Source organism: Eleginops maclovinus, chromosome 13 (genome assembly GCF_036324505.1).
Source record: "Eleginops maclovinus isolate JMC-PN-2008 ecotype Puerto Natales chromosome 13, JC_Emac_rtc_rv5, whole genome shotgun sequence".
NCBI classification, from domain to species: Eukaryota; Metazoa; Chordata; class Actinopteri; order Perciformes; family Eleginopidae; genus Eleginops; species Eleginops maclovinus.
This window is the reverse complement of record NC_086361.1, coordinates 6,167,636-6,177,667: the sequence shown is the minus strand read 5'-3', so window position 1 is coordinate 6,177,667 and position 10,032 is coordinate 6,167,636. Positions and strand designations below refer to the sequence as shown.

The 10,032-nt window shown below is 44.2% G+C and overlaps 1 long non-coding RNA gene across 1 annotated transcript; it reads left to right on the top strand.

The window, feature by feature from the left end:
* The first annotated feature begins 1,170 nt into the window (after positions 1–1,170).
* Positions 1,171–3,379, top strand: LOC134875306 (uncharacterized). The gene is made up of 3 exons (XR_010167178.1): positions 1,171–2,846; positions 2,978–3,089; positions 3,196–3,379. It is a non-coding gene; the product is annotated as an uncharacterized LOC134875306 (long non-coding RNA).
* The last annotated feature ends 6,653 nt before the right edge of the window (positions 3,380–10,032 follow it).

Sequence of the window (10,032 nt, the reverse complement as noted above, 5' to 3'; positions counted from 1 at the left end):
CCCAGGCGCTTAGTGCTGTGCCGAGGTGGGATAAGTCTGTGGCTGAACGTACTCCTCATCTTCACTAGCTCTGCATGGAGGGGGTGGAAGGGGTTATCCAGGATACTGTCCAGTTTCCTCCTCGTCCTCCCCTCAGCCACCTCCTCCGGATTATCCAGTTTAACTCCAACAACAGAGCTAACCTTCCTCACAAGCTTGTTCAGCCTGTCAGCATCCCTTCTGTTGGTGTTTCCCCCCCAGCACACCACGGCAAAGAAGAGCACACTGGCCCCCACAGACTGGTAGAACATCTGCAGCAGCCTCGTGCACACGTTGACGGACCTGAGCCTCCTCAGGAAGAACAGCTTGCTCTGTCCCTTCCTGAAGAGAGCATCAGTGTTGTCACTCCAGTCCAGTTTATTGTTCAAGTGCACTCTCAGGAACTTGTAGCTGTTCACCACCTCCACCTCCTCTCCCCTGATGGTGATGGGGGTTAGAGACCTCTTCGTGCTCCACCTGAAGTCCACCACCAGCTCCTTAGTCTTGCTGATTTTGAGCTGGAGGTGGTTGTTGTCACACCAGCCTACGAACTTCTCCACCAGGGCCCTGTATCTCCTCCTCGTTGTCATCTGTGATGCAACTGACGATGGAGGAGTCATCGGAGAACTTCAGTAGGTGGCATGAGCCGGAGTTGAAGCGGAAGTCAGAGGTGTAGAGGGTGAACAGGAATGGTGACAGCATGGGGGGCTCCAGTGTTGCTCACCAGCACATCAGACACGCTGCCCTGCAGTCTGACATACTGAGGTCTGCTGGTGAGGTAGTCAGTGATCCAGGCCACCAAGCTGTGTTCCACCTGCATCAGTGACAGCTTCTCAGTGAGCAGATGTGGCTGGATTGTGTTGAAGGCGCTGGAGAAGTCGAAGAACAGGATTCTTAGTGAGCTGTGCGACTTCTCCAGGTGTGAGTTGGCTCTGTGGAGCATGTAGATGAGGGCTCCCTCTACACCAAGGTTGGCCTGGTAGGCAAACTGCAGAGGGTCCAGGGAGTCACACACAAGGGGTTTGAGATGCTGCAGGATCAGTCTCTCAAAGATCTTCATGACATGAGAGGTCAGAGTCACAATGTCCCACTGATAGTAACTTTGTTCTTTGGTGCTGTAACAGAGATATTGTTTAATCTTACAAAAGTAAATCAACTACCTAAAAAATATCTGAATTGATCATTTATTATAAATTCAAAGAGTATTTCCGTGTTGCTTTTTGTATAAGGTGTCTTTATTTTTGCTATTTTCCACAAGTTAAAGACACTACTGAAGCAGGTGAGATTTTCAGATTTTATGGGTCTTAACCTTGAAGATTTCCATTACATGTTATGAATGTGTTCCTATCTAATCACCTATTTTAACATGAAGGTTGTTTTTCTGATTTTCAGATATTCACATTCTCTGGCGGTCCATTTCTCAATATAAATGATGATGAAAATGTTATACACTCTTAAACATCAAAATCTAAAACTGTTTGTTTGTAATCTGCCCCAGATTTGAATTGGAATACTACATTTAATGAAGCTGAAGTGGAGACCTTAACTCTATAAATCTTTTCCAAAATCCATGGATATTTAAGACATAACATTTAAACTTTGATTCTAATCCAGTGTATCAGGAAATGATTTGCCAAAATACCATTCTGTCAAGGGATCAAACGGGGAAGAAGTACTCAGATCCTTTACTTAAGGAAAACTAGAGATGATATGGTCTTAAAATATTCCATTACGAGTAAAGAACCTGAATTCAAAATGTTCCTTAAGAAGTAGAGACGTAAATGTACTTAAAGAATGCAGATTGCAGATTTTCGCAGTGTTATATTATTATAGAATAATATATTATCTGTTTTTGTCACTAGAAAATACATATTAGTGTATTTTATTATTGTAGTTTGTCAATGTGGACACTTGATAAAATACTGGGTTTATTTGTAGTATAATACTGTACCCTATCACATAAGCATACAATGTGTTTTTATATATAACAAGTGTAAATTAAATGTATTAAAATGTATTAAAAAAGTATGATTTTTGCCCATGAAATGTTGTGGCATGAAAGTATAAAGTAGCATAAAACAGAAATACACTAAAGTAAAATACACTTCATGTCAAAAACTGGCATTATTATGATACTTAGCTATTTAGTCTCCTCCTGATCCAGAAGAGAGGACTGGGTGGCAGTATGAAGAAAGCTGCCTGACTCCTTTGGAGATTGAGATATTTGACAAGTCGCCCTATTGGATCGGATACCAGAAATTATTCTTTGCCTTCGTCGACAAACCGATGAGCTGGAAAGATGCTGAGGTAGCCTGACATAACACTATTAAGGAGTTGGTGTTGAACAAGACTGGAATCAAAATGAGTATACTTTTATTTTTCCAATGTCTTTATGTCTCACTCTGCTTTTCCAGATATTAAATATTAGGTGGAAAGGTTTGAAAGTATTTGCCTTATTCTCTGATCTGAAAAAATAATAATTTCTACCTTCTGTGTAAAAACTCAGCCCTGAGGCCATCATACTGTTTCTGTCCGCAGTGAGAGAGCTTCATCTCTTTCTTAAAAATGTTTCCTTTTAATTTTACATGCACTTTGCTCAAGTAACAAAATATATGATTTAAAGGCAATATAAGTAAAACAAAAAAGAGGCATGAATACTAATGTTTATTTATAAAAGCTCATCTCCGCCTTTACAGGAATATTGTGTGCGCTACGACACCAACCTCGCATCCGTCCACAGCCAGCAGGAGAATACATTCCTTCGGATCTACACGATGACAAACAAATATTATGGGCTAGACTGGATTGGTGCAAACTAGACGTTCCAGGTAATATGCAAAACTCCCTTTACAGAGATTCACCCCTTTATTTGTTTTGAATGCTCTTGGTTATTTCAGATCTCTTAAAGTTTTAGTTTTCACAACATGTTTTTCATTATTTACATGCTATTTGTCTGCAGAGCCAAGATTGGATGTGGACTGATGGTTCAGAGTTTGAGGTGGTGAACTTGGACAATAACAAGCCCGGCACCTTGGATAAAATGAGGAGATGCCTGACATTAAATCCGTCAGGTACGGTACATTCACCAATTCAACTGACTCAGAAAGTATTGACAATGTGGAGTAAATTCTTTCTAAAACAACAAATAATGACTTTCCGCTCTTGTTTCCTTCTTAGATTACACCAGTTGGTTTTGTAATAAAAGGCTTCCCTTCATCTGTGGAACCAAACCAAGTGAAGAGTCATAAAGTACCACAGTGCTTCGGTCCAGGAAACACATCTGACAACTCTTCTACAGTCCCCATGACTTTTTGAAATCACATGAAACAAAATAGCTGAAATCATATAAATAATAAGCACTTTCTCTGAAGTATCAAGATTCTCTTAGTCAAATTCACAACTGTGAAATGTACCAAAAAATAAAGGTTATCGTTGTGCATTCAGATCTGTCAGTATTACCTGATTTTTTTATTGTGTTTAAGGACTACATGCAGTATCTCACAAAAGTGAGTACACCCCTCACATTTTTGTAAATATGTTATTATATATTTTCATGGGACAACACTGAAGATATGTCACTTTGATACAATGTAAAGTAGTCAGTGTACAGCTTGTATAACAGTGTACATTTGCTGTGCCCTCAAAATAACTCAACACACAGCCATTAATGTCTAAGCCGCTGGCAACAAAAGTGAGTACACCCCTAAGTGAAAATGGACAAATTGGGCCCAATCAGCCATTTTCCCTCCCCGGAGTCATGTGACTCGTTAGTCTTACAAGGTCTCAGGTGTGAATGGGGAGCAGGTGTGTTAAATTTGGTGTTATACGCTCTCACACTCTCTCATACTGGTCACTGGAAGTTCAACATGGCACCTCATGGTAAAGAACTCTCTGAGGATCTGAAAAAAAGAATGGTTGCTCTACATAAAGATGGCCTAGGCTATAAGAAGATTGCCAACACCCTGAAACTGAGCTGCAGCACGGTGGCCAAGACCATACAGCGGTTTAACAGGACAGGTTCCACTCAGAACAGGCCTCATGGTCCACCAAAGAAGTTGAGTGCACATGCTCAGTGTCATATCCAGAGGTTGTCTCTTGAAAATAGACGTATGACTGCTGCCAGCGTTGCTGCAGAGGTTAAAGGGGTGGGGGGGGGGGTCAGTCTGTCAGTGCTCAGATGATGCACAAGAAAGCCCGCAAACAGTTTGCTGAAGACAAGCAGACTAAGGACATGGCCTACTGGAACCATGTCCTGTGGTCTGATGAGACCCAGATAAACTTATTTGGTTCAGATGGTGTCAAGTGTGTGTGGTGGCGACCAGGTCAGGAGTACGAAGACAAGTGTGTCTTGCCTACAGTCAAGCATGGTGGTGGGAGTGTCATGGTTTGGGGCTGCATGAGTGCTGCCGGCTGTGGGGAGCTACAGTTCATTGAGAGAACCATGAATGCCAACATGTACTGTGACATACTGAAGCAGAGCATGATCCCCTCCCTTCGGAAACTGTGCCGCAGGGCTGTATTCCAACATGATAACGACCCCAAACACACCTCCAAGATGACCACTGCCTTGCTAAAGAAACTGAGGGTAACGGTGATGGACTGGCCAAACATGTCTCCAGACTAACCCCTATTGAGCATCTGTGGGGCATCCTAATGGAAGGTGGAGGAGCGCACGGTCTCTAACATCCACCAGCTCTGTGATGTCGACATGGAGGTGTGGAAGAGGATTCCAGTGGCAACCTGTGAAGCTCTACTGAACTCTTTTCCAAAGAGAGTTAAGGTAGTTCTGGAAAATAATGGTGGCCACACAAAATATTGACACTTTGGGCACAATTTGGCCATTTTCACTTAGGGGTGTACTCCCTGTAACCAGGTTGAAAATAACCCTTAAAGTGATATTAAAACAAGATGATAAATATGTAATTTAGTTATACGTTTGGCCTTTCCGAAAACCAGCACCTTATCGTGGTAGAGAGGTTTGTGTGCCCCAATGAACCTGGGGGCTGTGCTGTCTGGAACATTGTGTTCCTGGTAGGGTGTCCCATGGCAAATTGGTCTCAGGTAAGGGGCCAGACTAAGATTGGTTCAAAAGATCTCATGACAAACAAACTGGAAAGCGAGGATACCCGGCCCGGAGGAAACCCGGGGTCCCCTTCTGGGGCCAGGCACAGAAGGAGGACTCGTCAGCGAGCGTCTGGTGGCCGGGCTTGCCATGGAGCCCGGCCGGGCACAGCCCGAAAAAGCAACGTGGGCAACACCTCCGCTTCTCTGTCCCGCGGGCCCACCACCTACGGGAAACAACGATGGGGTCGGGTGCGCTGCCAGAAGGGTGGCAGTGAAAGCAGAGGGTCTCGACGGACCAGACCCAGGCGACAGAAGCTGGCTTTGGGGACGTGGAATGTCACCTCTTTGGGGGGGAAGGAGCCGGAGCTTGTGCGGGAGGTAGAGCGTTACCAGTTGGATCTGGTGGGGCTCACCTCTACGCACAGCGTCGGCTCTGGAACCTTACTTCTGGATAAGGGTTGGACTCTATTCTTCTCCGGAGTTGCCCAAGGTGTGAGGCGCCGAGCGGGTGTGGGGATACTCACAAGCCCCCGGTTGAGTGCCGCTTTGTTGGAGTTTACCCCAGTGGACGAGAGGGTCGCCTCCCTACGCCTGCGGGTCATGGGGGGGGAAAACTCTGACTGTTGTGTGTGCTTATGCACCAAACAGCAGTGCAGAGTATTCGGCCTTCTTGGAGACCCTGAAAGAAGTCCTGTATGGGGCTCCTGAAGGGGACTCCTTAGTCTTGCTTGGAGACTTCAACGCACATGTGGGCAATGATGGAGACACTTGGAGGAGCGTGATTGGGAGGAACGGCCCCCCTGATCTGAACCGGAGTGGTGGTTTGTTACTGGACTTCTGTGCTAGTCATGGATTGGCCATAACAAACACCATGTTCGAACATAAGGATGCTCATAAGTGTACGTGGTACCAGAGCACCCTAGGCAGAAGGTCCATGATCGATTTTGTTATTGTATCATCCGACCTGAGGCCGTATGTTTTGGACACTCGGGTGAAGAGAGGGGCGGAGTTGTCAACTGATCACCATCTGGTGGTGAGTTGGGTCGAGAGGCAGGGGAAGCCTCTGGACAGACCTGGTAAGCCCAAACATGTAGTGCGGGTGAACTGGGAACGTCTGGAGGAGTCCCAAGTCCAGGAGGCCTTCAACTCACACCTCCGGCGGAGCTTTTCAGGCATCCCTGTGGAGGCTAGGGACATTGAACCAGAGTGGGCGGTGTTCAAAGCCTCCATTGCCGAAGCTGCGGCGGGGAGCTGTGGTCTCAAGGTCTTAGGTGCCTCAGGGGGCGGTAACCCTCGAACCTCGTGGTGGACACCGGTGGTCAGGGAAGCTGTCCGACTGAAGAAGGAGGCCTTCCGGGATATGTTATCCCTGGGTACTCCTAACGCAGTTGCAAGGTATCGACAGGCCCGAAGGGCAGCAGCCTCAGCCGTGGCCGAGGCAAAGCAGCGGGTGTGGGAGAAGTTCGGAGAAGCCATGGAGAAGGACTTTCGGTCGGCACCAAAGTTGTTCTGGAAAACCGTCCGACACCTCAGGAGGGGGAAGCAGGGAACCATCCAAGCTGTGTACAGTAAGGATGGGACGCTGTTGACCTCAACTGATAGTGTGTTAGGGCGGTGGAAGGAACACTTTGAGGAACTCCTGAATCCGACATCTCCGCCCTCTATGTTAGAGGCGGAGCTGGAGTATGAAGGGGGATCAACTCCAATCTCACGGGGGGAAGTCACTGAGGTAGTTAAACAGCTCCACAGTGGCAAAGCCCCGGGGGTGGATGAGATCCGCCCAGAAATGCTGAAGGCTCTGGGTGTTGAGGGATTGTCATGGTTGACACGTCTCATCAACATTGCGTGGAAGTTGGAAACAGTAGCAAAGATAACGATTAAAAGATATTTCATAACAGTTTAAAAAGGGGAAATGTAATACCAGTGCCGCCGCTCCCATAACGCGCATTACGCGCTGTGCGTAGGGCACCAAGTGTCGAGGGGGCACCACCAAAAATAGCCTAATGAAAAATCGTCATAATAATTATAAGGCCGAAATTATTTCAGTAGACTATAGAAATATGAGGCACTTTTTAGGCATACTACTCAAAGGTACCGATGGTGCCCCCCTCTCCCCTCCCCCCCTCCCCTCCCCACTCACTCATCACAACTCATAATGTTTTTTTATTGGGGGGGGGGGGGGAGGGCATCATGAAGGAATTATGCTTAGGGCACCAAAATGGCTAGCAGCGGCACTGTGTAATACGTATGTTTAAAAGACTAAAATGTATAATTATAAATGTTGGGTTTTATTCTGAAAGTTCATGGTTAAAAGAGGAAGTATTGCTTATGAATAAGGAAAATGCTGGTCACTGATTGGTTCAGGGGGTCGGGTCGAAGTTCGCACAAAGTCGCAGCACCGAGAGTGAATTAAAGTTTTAGCCGTTTATAGCAAATAAGTATGTAGTTAGTGTCCCAAGATTATCAACACGACAGTCTTCATATGGATTCTTTTCTACACAGCGTCTGCAAGGAGCTGGATACCTTTCTACTCAAAGTTTGTCACAGTTACCGACGTGTGTATATTAGCTTGTGTGTGAGTGTTAGCATTCATTAATAAAGTGAAATGTACTCTTAGCCATGTTATAGCTAACTCAGCTTGCGCTTTTGGCTTCAGTTTGGGGTGAACACCCTGAGGATCTTTATCAGTTTTGCTGCAAGTGGGTGACACAGTAAGGAGTTTTGGACAATATGAGAGAGCATGTGGTTGCTGGACACATTCCCGCCGCCGTTGATCGCCATCTGAGACTGAGGGATCGGTGCAGTTGCAGTTTGGAGTTGCAGATGTTCAGGTTTTGCGTTGGTTTTATTGCTCATTTGAGTGAAGAGGACAAATAGTCTTGACATTCAACGCTCTCAAGCATTATATCAGGCCTGCAACGTGAGGGTTTTTTATTTCATGTTTTTTACCGGCTTCTGTGTGTGTGTGTGTGTGTGTGTGTGTGTGTGTGTGTGTGTGTGTGTGTGTGTGTGTGTGTGTGTGAATGAGTGTGGGCCCACTGAGTTCAGTGTGAAATTGATACAAAGGGGACCTGAACTAGGGCTGAACGATTTTGGAAAATAATGTAATTGCGATTTTTTTCCTCAATATTGCAATTGCTATTTAATATGCGATTATTTTTTCAAGGTCCTCTTCTCATGTATTTTTCAAAAAACACAAGCAATAAATCAGTCGTGATTACAATCGTGAACCTCGTGAAGTAGCAACAGTAGCGAGGCATGTTCTGCACAATACCTAACGTTGCGCAGCATCTTCCTTTTTAAAGCCAAAATAATTCCACACAACTGACGTGCCGCCCCTCTTTGGTAGGTACCAAACGTCCAGCCGTGCCCTCTTCTGACGAGCCTGAGGCCATTGTGCAACAGGTTCAAGCGCAGCGTTGACTTCTTTCCCTGCCTGCTCGGCTTCGCTCGGCTCCGCTCGGCTCGCTCGCAATCACGTGACCTGATCACGTGCCCAATCAAATCGCAGCCTTTGCGGTTGGAAAATCTCGTTTTGTCATATCGCGATATTATCGCAAATGCAATTAATCGTTCAGCCCTAACCTGAACTAGTTTGATATTATAATAATTTCCAGTTAAAGGGATTATTAATCTGACATTATTGAAGGCACATTATGACTGTATATCTCATGTTTGTTCACAAGTTTACAGTAAATAATTGAGATCTCTATTTCTTAAACTGATTTCAGTGTGATATTTGGTGATTTCTGTTAATAGAGGTATTTAAACTATTATGTTTAAGGTAAGTGACTAGTGAAGTTACATTATTTAAAGATAACACAAAGGGTACATTGGTAAAATATAAACAGGATAACGAAAGACAAATAAGACAACATTACCTTATGTATTCTTTGTTGTAAATTTGAGTTATTGAGTTAACGAACTCAGGGCCCTTCCCTGATTTAACTAGGGAATAACTGGGCTACATCCCCTTTGTTGCCAGCGGTTTAGACATTAATGGCTGTGTGTTGAGTTATTTTTAGGGCACAGCAAATTTACACTGTTATACAAGCTGTACACTGACTACTTCACATTGTATCAAAGTGTCATATCTTCAGTGTTGTCCCATGAAAAGATATAATAAAATATTTACAAAAATGTGAGGGGTGTACTCACTTTTGTGAGATACTGTATTTATTTTAGCTGCTGTCCTGTTCAAGCCATGTCTCTTTAAAAAGAATAATGACCCATGGCCATCTGATCCAAGAGGCCTTTTAAATAGTTACTTAGATTCAGAAGTAACAACTCATCTGGGGATACTATGGGAGGAAAGCTGAAAAGTTACTAAAGTTGTCGGACCTAACGGAATGAAGTCAAATGTACAATATTTACCTTTATAATCTCAATTGTAGTTGATAAAGGGTGTATATATCTAGATGAATTGGAAGTAGCTCATCAAGTTGGGTATAATAACCTCAAATTGACCAGCTTCTTATATACACTTAAGTCAATGTACATTTAAAAAATGATACCATGACTCTCTACTACTGTGAATACACCAACGTCCACATGATGCTCCACAGTATACCAGAGACAGTGTGTAAATTAAGACCCAAAGTGAACCTGATTTAAAGAGCTAGTTACTGTTAGCTAATAGCTTTTAGGTGATAGCTGATAGCTGTTAGCTAATAGCTTTTAGGTGATAGCTGTAAACTAATAGCTTATAGGTGATAGCTGTTAGCTAATAGCTTTTAGGTGATAGCTAATAGCTGTTAGCTAATAGCTTTTAGGTGATAGCTGATATAGCTAATAGCTTTTAGGTGATAGCTGTTAGCTAATAGCTTTTAGGTGATAGCTAATAGCTTTTAGGTGATAGCTGATAGCTATTTGCTTTAACAGCCGGTCGTGCAGTGTGAGGTTCCATTGAGTAACATTATGATGCGTTCGAGCTCTATGTAATCAATATAA